Source organism: Hyperolius riggenbachi, chromosome 3 (genome assembly GCF_040937935.1).
Source record: "Hyperolius riggenbachi isolate aHypRig1 chromosome 3, aHypRig1.pri, whole genome shotgun sequence".
Classification (NCBI taxonomy): domain Eukaryota; kingdom Metazoa; phylum Chordata; class Amphibia; order Anura; family Hyperoliidae; genus Hyperolius; species Hyperolius riggenbachi.
The window spans coordinates 17,950,914-17,964,863 of record NC_090648.1 but is presented as its reverse complement, the minus strand read 5'-3'; positions in this window follow the sequence as shown (position 1 = coordinate 17,964,863).

The window sequence follows — 13,950 nt, the reverse complement described above, 5'->3', positions numbered from 1 at the left end:
GGTGCTGGGTTAGCATTACCGGTCCCTTTTCCTGCAACCTCTTCTCTGTATTACATGTATGACTGCATGGCGACAAAAAGCATGTTACCTGTGCAAAGAAACATGACATTTTCCACATTTAAAAGACAGTTTCTCCTTTGAAACTTCACAATCAATTTTCTCAAAAACTATAAGCTCTTTTTCAAATATTTTTTTTCCTCTTGTACCCACTCCCAAGGTGCACATACCCTGCAAATTTGGGGTATGTAGCATGTAAGGAAGCTTTACAAAGCACGAAAGTTCGGGTCCCCATTGACTTCCATTATGTTCGGAGTTCGGCGCGAACACCCGAACGATGTTCGGCGAACCTTCGCGAACCCGAACATCTAGGTGTTCGCCCAACACTAGTCTCTCATTGCTGATGCAATGTTTGCTTGTTTTTTTTATTATTATTAATAAAAGATTACCTTTTTTTTAAAAACACACAAAAACCAAATAAAACCTTCTTACGTTTATTTCCCCTTCTCCCCCTAAATTAGCCCTAGACTGTGATCCATACACTATATTACTCATACATAGGCATGTGCCTATGATAAGGAATAGATTTGTGAGCCATTAGGAGGGACAGTTAAGTGACAAGGCTGTCCCATGTACAGCGCTGCTCTAGATGGCAGCACTGTGCACATGTTTATTTGGAGTTTCTTTGTTATATAAAGCCTGCAAGCGCCGATCGCAGCTGGCAGTCTGATCAAGGAGCTCCGCTGTGTGTAGTGCAGGGAACACGCTCGCGAGCAAGCGCTCTTTCCCTGAATATATCGCTCCCTGAGAGAGTCATGCTATATTGCATGATTAAGGAAGGAGAGAGCGGCCGCGGTCAGGCATTAGACGGTCGCAGAGTGCTTAAAGTAATTTATACATTTTTTTAAATAGAATGTCCTGTGTGGCCTCCTGTTTGCCCCTTCCTCCCCGCCCCTTTTTCCTTAATCAGTTTTCCACACTGCTCATGGTGGTACAGGTACTTAATTTTCATGGCTCCCAACTGTCCCTCTGTCCCTTTTTCCTCCTCATTTGTCCCTCTTTCAGGACTTTGTCCCTCATCCTATGTAAATATATATATTTCTCTACTAAAAAATGTGTTTGATTGACTCTAAACTTTATTCTCATCCTTTAACCCCCCTGGCGGTATAAAAAATTCCGCCAGGAGGCAGCGCAGCAGTTTTTTTTCTTTTCTTTATTATATCATGTAGCGAGCCCAGGGCTCGCTACATGATAGCCGCTGCTCAGCGGCATCCCCCCGCCCGCTTCGATCAGGAAATCCTGTTCAAAGAACGGGATTTCCTGGAGGGCTTCCCCCGTCGCCATGGCGACAGGGCGAGATGACGTCACCGACGTCACCGACGTCGGGACGCCATTGGGAGTCCCGAACCACCCCTCAGCGCTGCCTGGCACTGATTGGCCAGGCAGCGCACAGGGTCTGGGGGGCCGCGTGGCGCGACGGATAGCGGCAATCGAGCGTGGGGCAGCAGCAAAAAAAAAAATTTAACAAATCGGCCCAGTAGGGCCGGAGAAAACCTCCTGCACGGCTTACCCCGAACTACGTTCGAGGTTACCGCCAAGGAGGTTAAATTGATATATTAGTAATTTTAAAATGTTAATATGAAGGAAAATGAACCAGGATAGAAATTATAAAACAACATATTCTTCTACTGAAATTTTGGGTGTGAAAATGGAGGGGAGGGGGGGGGGGGGGCTATCAAAGTTTCACTGAGGGGCCTCATGAATACAATTATGGGTATCATTGAAGGAAAAATCATTAAAGGAAAAATGAATTCCAACGTTTATCAAGACATTTTGAAGGAACATAAGGCCATCTGTCCACCAGCTGAAGCTCAGCAGAAGATGGATGCTGCAAGAGGACAACGACCCAAAGCAAAGAAGTGAATCAACAACAGAATGGCTTAAACAGAAGAAAATACACCTTCTGGAGTGACCTAGTCAGAGTCCTGACCTCAACTCAATTGGGATGCTGTGGCATGATCTCAAGAAAGCGATTTACACCAGACATCCCAAGATTATTGCTGAACTGAAACAGTTCTGTAAAGAGAAATGGTCAAAAATTACTCCTGACCGTTGTGCACGTCTGATCTGCAACTACAGGAAACGTTTGGTTGAAATGATTGCTGCCAAAGGAGGTTCAACCATTCATTAAATCCAAGGGTCCACATACATTTCCACCTGCACTGTGAATGTTTACATGGTGTGTTCAATAAAAGCATGGAAACATTTAATTATTTGTGTGGTATTAGTTTAAGCAGACCGCGATTGTCTATTGTTGTGACTTAGATGAAGATCAGATCACATTTTATGACCAATTTGTGCAGAAATCCATATCATTCCAAAGGATTCACATACTTTTTCTTGCTACTGTTCTTGTGTGGTCGGCGCTCTGTCACAAGCATTCCTCTTCCTCCTCCTGCTTCTGCCACTTTGAAGTCCTACATACAACTAATTTACATTTGAGAACTTTGGGTGGCATAGGGGATACACAACTCCCAGCTATAGATGGCCGTCACCTATGCAGTCTAAATTCTGTAACAGTGCCTGCCTTTTCCTCCTCCTGCTGCTGACTGATGCCTTTAACCTCTCTGGCATTATGTTTATTTCCAGATTTAGGGTCTTAAAGCTGTGCAATTTTTTCACAAGCTTTTAGACCCTAAAAACAAGAACAAAACATACCACAGAGAGATCTGCAGCAGCTCCTACACATAACTCACTCAGGCACAGGATTACTGTTCTGAGATGCGGGTTTGCGTCCCGATCCTGACTCAGGATTACCGCTAAGGAGGTTAAGGCCTACATACCCTGCCCTGAGTTACATTATGTAACTCTGGGTAGCCTTGATCATGCACACCACCCCGATCTAGATGCCAGTTACCAAGGCAGCCAATGCCCTGCCAGAGGGCCTGTCTCATCCTTCTCCTGCTGCTGAGGCCTTTCAGGCTTACATGCACCTAACTTTATATTATACAACTCTGAGTGGCATTGAGGATGCTACCATCTCTGGCCCTCCATCCTTGGGCCTAACGACACTTCCTCACACCTTTATGGACGGCATTCATCCAAGGTATCATCCAGTTCATGACAATTGCTGATGATGCCAGCCAGCAGTGCAGTCTCCTGCTGTTTTACTAGAAATCACTGGGCCCCCTGCAAAACTTTGGATGCCCTTCCCTCCCCCCCACTCCCCCAGCTTTCTGCACAGGTAAACTGAAAACCAGTGTTCTTCAATTGGCTAGTGCACACGTGAATGTGTTTCCACCATGCAGGCATTTTCTCTACCAATTACATTACCTTCTGTGATAAAACATGCATGTTTCCACACATACAGACTCACATGGGGGTTGATTCACTAAACCGTGCTATCACAAATATCACACCTTAGCACGCTGGTGAAAAACCCATCATCACCTAAACTCAGTTTAGGCGTGATAAAATAAACTCAGTTTAGGCGTTATAAAATAAACTCAGTTTAGGCGTGATAAAATAAACTCGCGTGCAAACTTTTGCGCATAAAGTTTTGTGAATCAAGCCCATCACACCTTATCACAGCTATGAACCACACAGGGGCTCAGGGAAGGACGAGTGCCATTGCCAATTACGAGGCATAAGTTCGTAGCGCTCACTATGCTACTCTAATAAGGCGTGTTCACTTTGACAAGGTGTGATATCTTTGATAAGGTGTGATATCTTTGATAAGGTGTGATATTTGTCATAGCACGGCACGGGGAGGGGTAGAGAGGTTGGGGGCTGGGGGTTGTACACAAAACTCTGCTGCAAACTGAATTTGGACTGTCTACAAACATTTGTCTGCAAACTTAGTATGATTCGTTATCAGTGGCTGAGCAGATGCAGTCATTAGAACAATTGTGCAGAGAACAGGTCCCTTAGTTGTCAGTCTCTCAGGAGAGGGAGAAGAAACATCTCCCTCCACGGGGCCCCCTGCTGCTTCTGCCCCCCTGCGTATGCATCCCTTGCGGGGTCTTTTGTTACAGTGTGCCTCTGTATGCTGCTAATACAGTTATCTTGCTGAAGCCAGTTGTGTGCTGTTTCCGTTTGTTCACATAGTCCAAGGTAGCAGGAGTTGTGTACCTGCAGGAGTCGAGCACCGGAGTTTAGGTCGAAGACCGGCCTTGAAAGGTTGAGGAGGTGTATACAAGTTGTATCTTTTGTTAAACCCCTGCTTGGGTGAAAAATGCATTACAAATGCTTTTATTTTGATTATTATTATCATTATTGTTGATGTTGTTACTATTATACACTTAAAGTCTTGTTTCCAAAGTCTGATTAAGCCTCCTTTTCATAAAACCTCAAGTCTAACAAGGCTTACAAGTTGTTGTTGTTCCCACAAACCTTGACATAAATTCTCCATGATTAAACGTATTATCTATAATAATTCACGGGATTAGATTAGAGGTACTATTCTGTTTTAGCTTAGATAAATGCTCTCTTCACATCTTGTTATGCATTGTTTGTGTATTATTTGCAGAAATGCTCCCTTCACCTCCTTGTTCCTCAGGCTGTAGATAAGAGGATTCGGCACTGGAGTGACGACAGCGTAGAAGACAGAAGCCGCCTTGTCTTGTTTCTCCATGATGCTGGAAGGAGAGCGCACATGAGTAAGGAAAACAGACACATAGAAAGTGCTGGAACATATGAGATGGGAAGAGCAAGTGCTGAAGGCTTTCTTCCAGGCCTCATGAGATTTTATACGGGAGATGGAGTGAAGGATCAGAGTGTAGGTGACCAGAATTACTGATAATGAGAACACGCAAAAAATTCCAACTAAGAAAACTGTTAAAGTGCTGCAGTGCAAAAAGCTGGAACAGGACAACTGGAGCAAAGGTACAAAATCACAGTAGAAATGATCAATAAGATTTGGCCCACAATATTGAAGACTGAATACACAGCTGGTCTGCACCAGTGATTGTAAGAAACCAAAAAAGAATGAGAGAATGACCATAGATGAACACTTCTTTGTTGTCATTATGGAGACATAGTGGAGAGGATGGCAAACAGCAGCGTATCGGTCATACGACATGCTTGAGAGCAAGAGAACCTCCGTCCCAGCTAAGGGGACGGAGAGCTAAGGCAACAAAGACTATAATCTGAAAGGCACAACCATTGAAGGATATGGTCTTGTTCATTGAGATGAGGTCAGGCTGGGAGAACTGGATCTTTCCTTCAATTTCAGGAACAGATCATTCTGGACCTCCTGTATCCAGGAGGTGCCAGCCCCCCCCCCCCCCCCCCCCCCCCAGATGCAACTAGCCGACTGCATGGAAGGCATTACGCCTATCAGATTCCGTGTGCCCCAGGTCAACGCAACCGAAGAAAACGTTGTCGTGTCTGCAGCAGTGGTAGAAGAAGGAATGACACCAGTTTTTATTGTCCCAAATGTCCTGACCAGCCTGGCCTATGCATAGGGGAGTGCTTTGAGAGGTACCACGAGCAGGTGCACTATTAGAACCTAGGGAACTCCAGACACAGGAGTAGGCACACACTCAGTGGTCTTTCGCACATTGTCCCAGGGGGAGGAGAGGTAAGCTTGAAAACCAAACAGGCAAGCATAAAAGTCGGAAGAAGGTTCGGTTTCCATGCTTGATATTGCTGATCTGTCCTGGGTTGGCGATATAAGACGGCATGTTTGAATTTCCCTTGAGTGTGGACACCCCTGGTTTATATGTGATTTACTTTGGGCCTATGATGATGCTTTAATGCCACACAGAGTCATCTCTATTGGCAGGCATATTGCTGTATCCTACAGGCATAATGCTGTATACTAAAGTTCTGAGGCCCAGTCACATAAGTTGGTGGCTCACCCTGAGTGCAGGGTGGCACGGGGTGTCTCTCTCCTGAGGTTATCACTGCCATTGATGTGGAGGAAGATCTGCCATTGATGTGGAGCAAGGTATGTTTGCCGTTTATTTTTCCTTTCAGCCCAGAGTGCATTACTTGTATACCCAATATAAGGAGTATAGCAGAAACTCCTAATACTGGCCATACATGTAATGATTGCAGAGACCCTAAAATGCCAGGACAGACTCCACAAATGACACCATTTTGGAAAGAGGACACCCTACAGTATTATGTGAGGTGCACGGTGAGTTCATAGAAGATTTTAGTTTTTGTCACAAGTTAGCAGAATTTTTTTTTTTTTTTTTTTTTAACAAAGTGTCATTTTCCGTTAACTTGTGACAAAAAATAAAATTTTCAATGACCTCACCATTCCCCTCATGGAATACCTTGTTGTGTATTCTTTCCAAAATGGGGTCATTTGTGGGCTTTGTTAACTGTCCTGGCAAGTGGGCAGGGTGCTAAATTTTGAGCACCCCTGTAAATCCTAAAGGTACTCATTGGACTCTGGGCCCCTTAGTGCAGTTAGGGTGCAAAAAAGTGCCACACATGTGGTATTGCCGTACTCAGGAGAAGTGGTATAATGTATTTTGAGGTGAATTTTTACACATACCCATGCTGGGTGGGAGAAATACCTCTGTAAATGACAATCTTTTGATTTTTTTACACACAATTGTCCATTTACAGAGATATTTCTCCCACCCAGCATGGGTATGTGTAAAAATACACCCCAAAACACATTGTACTACTTCTCCCGAGTACGGTGATACCACATGTGTGGCACTTTTTTGCACCCTAACTGCGCTAAGGGGCCCAGAGTCCAATGAGTACCTTTAGGATTTCAAGGGTCATTTTGCGGCATTTGGTTTCCAGACTACTCCTCACGGTTTAGGGCCCCTAAAATGCCAGGGCAGTATAGGAACCCCACAAATGACCCCATTTTAGAAAGAAGACATACCAAGGTACTCTGTTAGGAGTATGGCGAGTTCATAGAAGATTTTAGTTTTTTGTCACAAGTTAGCGGAAATTGATTTGTATTGTTTTTTTTCACAAAGTGTCACTTTCCGCTAACTTGTGACAAAAAATAAAATCTTCTATGAACTCACCATACTCCTAACAGAGTACCTTGGTATGTCTTCTGTCTAGAATGGGGTCATTTGTGGGGTTCCTATACTGCCCTGCCATTTTAGGGCCCCTAAACCGTGAGGAGTAGTCTTGAAACCAAATGTCGCAAAATGACCTGTGAAATCCTAAAGGTACTCATTGGACTTTGGGCCCCTTAGCGCACTTAGGGTGCAAAAAAGTGCCACACATGTGGTATCACCGTACTCAGGAGAAGTAGTATAATGTGTTTTGGGGTGCATTTTTACACATATCCATGCTGAGTGGGAGAAAGAGCTCTGTAAATGGACAATTGTGTGTAAAAAAAATTAAAAAACTGTCATTTACAGAGAAAAAACAGAAGTTGGAGGAGCACTCATCCATAGGAAGGAACTGTTGTGTGCCCAAGCCTTGGATCCCTGTATCCTCAGAATCCTCAGTAGTCAAGTGAGCTGTTCGGCTTGAGAAAGAGCTATAGCAGCTCGAAACAGCGGGCTGTCGCCGCCAAAGCCTTATTTTTGACCATGCTGTCATTTTATGACTGATCAATAAAGAGCTAATTTTTACTTTTCTACTTCTGGTGGTGCCAGCCTCCTTTCTACACTTGTCATTTACAGAGATATTTCTCCCACCCAGCATGGGTATGTGTAAAAATACACCCCAAAACACATTATACTACTTTTCCCGAGTACGGCGATACCACATGTGTGGCACTTTTTTGCACCCTAACTGTGCTAAGGGGCCCAGAGTCCAATGAGTACCTTTAGGATTTCACAGGTCATTTTGCGGCATTTGATTTCCAGACTACTCCTCACGGTTTAGGGCCCCTAAAATACCAGGGCAGTATAGGAACCCCACAAATGACCCCATTTTAGAAAGAAGATACCCCAAGGTATTCTGTTAGGAGTATGGTGAGTTCATAGAAGATTTTATTTTTTGTCACAAGTTAGCGGAAAGTGACACTTTGTGGGAAAAAAAAACAATATAAATCAATTTCCGCTAACTTGTGGCAAAAAATAAAATCTTCTATGAACTTACCATACTCCCAACGGAATACCTTGGGGTGTCTTCTTTCTAAAATGGGGTCATTTGTGGGGTTCCTATACTGCCCTGGCATTTTAGGGCCCCTAAACCGTGAGGAGTAGTCTTGAAACCAAATGTCGCAAAATGACCTGTGAAATCCTAAAGGTACTCATTGGACTTTGGGCCCCTTAGCGCACTTAGGGTGCAAAAAAGTGCCACACATGTGGTATCACCGTACTCAGGAGAAGTAGTATAATGTGTTTTGGGGTGTATTTTTACACATATCCATGCTGAGTGGGAGAAAGAGCTCTGTAAATGGACAATTGTGTGTAAAAAAAATTAAAAAAACTGTCATTTACAGAGATATTTCTCCCACCCAGCATGGGTATGTGTAAAAATACACCCCAAAACACATTATACTACTTTTCCCGAGTATGGCGATACCACATGTGTGGCACTTTTTTGCAGCCTAACTGCGCTAAGGGGTCCAAAGTCCAATGAGCACCTTTAGGCTTTACAGGGGTTCTTACAATTTAGCACCCCCCAAAATGCCAGGACAGTAAACACACCCCACAAATGACCCCATTTTGGAAAGTAGACACTTCAAGGTATTCAGAGAGGGGCATGGTGAGTCCGTGGCAGATTTCATTTTTTTTTTGTCGCAAGTTAGAAGAAATGGAAACTTTTTTTTTTTTAATTTTTTTTTTGTCACAAAGTGTCATTTTCCGCTTGCTTGTGACAAAAAATAATATCTTCTATGAACTCACTATGCCTCTCAGTGAATACTTTGGGATGTCTTCTTTCCAAAATGGGGTCATTTGGGGGGTATTTATACTATCCTGGAATTCTAGCCCCTCATGAAACATGTCAGGTGGTCAGAAAAGTCAGAGATGCTGGAAATGGGAAAATTCACTTTTTGCACCATAGTTTGTAAACACTATAACTTTTACCCGAACCAATAAATATAGGCTGAATGGGTTTTTTTTTAATCAAAAACATGTTTGTCCACGTTTTTCGTGCTGCATGTATACAGAAATTTTACTTTATTTGAAAAATGTCAGCACAGAAAGTTAAAAAAATCATTTTTTTGACAAAATTCATGTCTTTTTTAATGAATATAATAAAAAGTAAACATCGCAGCGGCAATCAAATAGCACCAAAAGAAAGCTGTATTAGTGACAAGAAAAGGAGCCAAAATTCATTTAGGTGGTAGGTTGTATGAGCGAGCAATAAACCGTGAAAGCTGCAGTGGTCTGAATGGAAAAAAAGGGTCTGGTCCTTAAGGGGGGTAAAGCCTACGGTCCTCAAGTGGTTAATTAAAGTATATGCTGTTTTATACAATTTTTGACCACTTCCTTTTTTTTTCTTAACGTAAACCTGAAGCGAAAATGATAATGAATTGTATGTGTAGTACATATAATTAATAGAACATTAGTAGCAAAGAAAAGAGTCTCATATTTTTATTTTCAGCTATGTAGGATTTTTTTTAATAATATTGAATTATTTCTCTCACATTTACAGTTTTAAAACCCCACGGGCCTTGATTCACTAACCAGCGCTAAACTGGTTAGTGTGCGTTAAGAGATAGTGGGCGCAAACCACAGAGTTAAGTGGTTTAAGCCCACACATCATACACAGCCGCGCTCAGTGCATGCACAGATCACCGCACCCGCTGTCCTGTAAACGTCGCACCTGGTGTGCCAAAAATGAGATGAGGAGTCTCCATTTTCATTATATACAGCTGGTAATGAACTTGAGTCCCCGAAGGACCCGACGGGAGGCGCCAGAGAGGCTGTGCGGTGGCCAATACCCCAAATGCGACATCGGGCCCTGAAGGCCGCACCATCCGGTGAGTCCCCACCTGACGGGGGGTGTGGTATTACCTGCTGATAAAAAACACAAAGCACAAACAGAAGCGCAGCTATTATCTTCTATTTATAAATATATATGTATATATATATATATATATATATATATATATATATATATATATATATATACTGTATATATTCTAAACCTGGTGTGTCAATGGTCCAGAAGCATTTTGAAGATGTTCTCCCAAATTATTGTGTCCTCCTGTTTTCCCATGTGTCCCCCTGTGTCCCCTTATGTGTCCTCCTATGTCCCCTTCTGTCCCTCTTTGCTCCCCCTGTGTGTCCCCTTCTGTCCATGTGTCCTCCTTTGCTCCCCCATATGTCTCCCTGTGTCCTCATTTGCTCTCCCATGTGTTCCCTTCTATCCCCCTGTTTCTTTCTTTGCTCTCCCATGTGTTCCCTTCTATCCTCCTGTTTCTTTCTTTGCTCCCCGTGTGTTCCCTTGTCCTCCTTTGCACCTGTGTTTTCCCTGCTGCCCCCCTGTGCCCTCCTTGGTCTTCCTGTGTGTCCTCCTTTGTCCCTTTTTGTCCCTTGTGTCCTTCTTTGTCCCATTCTGTCCTCCTCGGCACCCCGTGTGTCCCCTTGTGTTCTATATTTAGATTTATACTTTTTTATATTTTTTGTTGCAATACAGGATCATATAAGACACATATAATGGTCCAAAATGTCTTTATCTGTAATATTCTTGCTTTAAAAAAAACTGCTAACCAGAAAGAAGCACTCATGGCATTTCTAAAACCTAACTTCTACTAACCTAACTTTGGTCCTGGTGTAGAGTTTGGACCTGGGACTTCACTCCTCCAACTTTTCTCCCTTTCTCCTTGTGACTAGGGATGGCCCTGCCTAGGAGAACTCATGTTGGAGCATGTGATCAGTTTGATCAGCTGGTAGACTTCTAAGGTTCTGATTTGCTGTGATGACTTCCTGGTTTAACACGTGATCATGACCAGCAAAGCAGAACCTTACAAATCTATCAGCTGACCAAACTGACCACATGCTTCTCCGTGAGTTCTCCTAGCCAGTTCCATTTTGTGGCATTGTGGCTCCCAGCAGGAGCTCAAGTATTCAGATTAATATCACAGCAAAAATGATACAGAGCGGTAACAGTATACTTACTGTTTTTGGAATCCCCTAGTCTTTGTGTTAGATGGAATTAGACTGTTTTCTTGCTTCTAAGCTAACATTGAGATGGTGGGCCTGACCGTACAGATTTGGAGATGGCTTGAGTGAACTGAGGCAAAGATAGCTGGCCTGGACTAGACTGAGGCAGTTATTGCTGCTGGACTGGACTGAGTTAGAGATGACTGGGCTGGACTAAAATGAGGCAGAAATGGTTCATATGGACTAATGCTACGTACACACATGCGACAACGATCGTTCGTTGAGAACGACGAACGAACTTTTAATTGATGAAAGAACGACCTAAGTAAAGTTAGTTTTAAAATGTGTGTAACGATCTGATCGTTAGAACGAACGTTACATCACGTAAAGCAACTATTGCGCTTGCGCATAAAAATGAGAAGTTTCATGGAGAAATAGCGAAATGCGCATGTCAAGCCTAGTACGAACTATCATTTCCAACGATGTACTACTTTTGCAAACGATCGTCGTTGGAAAAAATCCACCGAGACAGAACTTTCTTTTGTAGCGATTTGGCTCGTTCGTCGTTTGCCTTAATAGTCGGTGGTTCGTTTTTTGTAACAATCGTCGTTGGTAAAGATCGGGGAACAATCGTTACAAACGACTATAGTCGCATGTGTGTACGCACCTTAAGGCAGAGATAGCTGGGTTCAGTAGGTCGTTAAAGAGAACTCAAGATGGGCATTATTGTAAAAAAAAGCGTGCTACCTGATATGAGTGGCTAGCCAGATCTGGTAGCCTCAATTACCAATGCTCTCCACTGCTCCTGTGGCCAGAAATCCTCTAATTTAGGTTTCAGTGACTCCAGGGGTCACGACACTGCAGCTCTGTGCGCTGTGTGTCTCATCACAGAGCACAGAAAAGAAAAGAGGGGAGAGGCAGAGCTGCCCAATAAGAGCTGGGGAAGGGGAATTAGGAATGCCTCCAGTGGGCATTTTGCAGGAGTGCCCCCTCCCCTCAAGATTGTCGGAAGCTGCATGTTGGTAATTTCGGGTGTTGATAGCGCAGATCAGGGGTGCAGAGTATGGCGCATATGGGTCACAGAGGCATGTCATGGACCAGAGAACAACATGCCTCTGTGTTCCATCTGCCCCCCCCCCCCCACCCCCTGGCACCACCTTGGGTACACTTTAAGAGGATGGAGGGCCAGGCAGAAAGTCACAGCATAGATTGCTAAAATTGAAAAGTGTGAGAATAGAAAATCTTTTTTCCAATTTTTCTTAAAAGCCTTAATTACTGTTTTTTGTTGTTGTTGTTGAGTTTTTTTTAGCTCCAGTGGGCTTTTATCAACTATCAGGCTGTTTTTTTACGCATTCCATGATCACAATAATCTATTAGATATACCATATACACACCAACTTATTGTTGTTGACATGCCCACCAAGCTGATATTGGTTGTTGACCACTAACTTTTTTAATGTTTCTCTATTATGTGCTTAATAAAATAGTATTTTTTTTAATAAACCTCTTAACTCTTTGAGACTCACTTCTGTTTTCCTTCAAGCATTTAACACCCAAACTGCTATGAGCCAATAAATGTGTAGGTTTAGATAGTTAACTATAGAGGCTGGCTGGTGATGGTTGAACTACAACTTCATACTAATCGGTGCTAACAGGAAGAGACTGGCTGGTGACCCCCCTCTCCCCCCAGCTCCTCCCTGACTACCCTAGTCCATCCTATAAAATGTCACTGTTTTTGCAACAGGAAAATTAACTACAGTGCCTAACCAGCTAGATACTTTCAATACATTTATTGCACAAAGTGCAGATGAGCAATGTGTAACATTTTTACCTTGCTTAAACACATTTACTTAAAGCTTAAAGAGGTTTAACCTCCTTGCCGGTCTAAAAAATCCGGCAAGGAGGCAGCGCCGCACATTTTTTTAATTTTTTTTTTTAAATCATGTAGCGAGCCAATGGCTCGCTACATGATAGCCGCTAAGCGGCGGCATCCCCCCACCCACTCCGATCGCCTTCGGCGATCAGAGTATGCAGGGAATCCCGTTGAGAACGGGATTTCCTGCAGGGCTTCCCCGGTCGCCATGGCGACGGGGCGGGATGACGTCACCGACGTCATGGACGTCGGGACGTCATAGGGAATCCCGATCCGCCCCTCAACGCTGCCTGGCACTGATTGGCCAGGCAGCGCAGGGCTCTGGGGCGGGGGGGAGCGACTCGGCGCGGCGGATTGCGGCGGATCGGCGGCGAGCGGCGGCGATCGGAAGTTACAAGCAGCTAGCAAAGTGCTAGCTGCTTGTAACAAAAAAAAATTATGCAAATCGGCCCAGCGGGGCCTGAGATATCCTCCTGCGCAGGTTACCCCGAGCTGAGCTCGGGATAACCGGCAAGGAGGTTAATAACGCTCAGATCAACAGGACCTAATAACTTGACCACCCCCAGAGTACAATTCAAAACCTTTGAAGCCAGAACCTTCTGTCCTGCTGTCCTTAACTTTTTGAACACCTTGCCACACCCAATCAAGACAGCTCCAACCCTAGAGGCTTTAAAGAGAAATCTTTTTTTATTGCGCAGTTAGCTTCAGCATTAAGATCCAAGCTGATTTGTCACATCCCTGTGGCAGAACGAGGTATTTATCACCCTGAAATCCTTTGGGAGAGGCAGAGCTGTGCGCAGTAGCTCTGCCTCTTCTCCAGTCAATCTCTGCTGATCTCCGCCTCTTCCCGACCCTCAGTCTTTTTACACTGAGAGGGGTGGGAAGAGGAAGAGATCCACGGAGATTGATGCAACTGGAGACAGAGCTACTGCGCACAGCTCTGCCTCCCCCAAATAGCAAATCTGCGACTTCAAAAGTCATAGAATTTTGCCCCGGGATTTCAGGGGGATAAAGTGGGTGCGAACGTTTGGGCAACCTTGTTAATCGTCATGATTTTCCTGTATAAACCGTTGGTTGTTACAATAA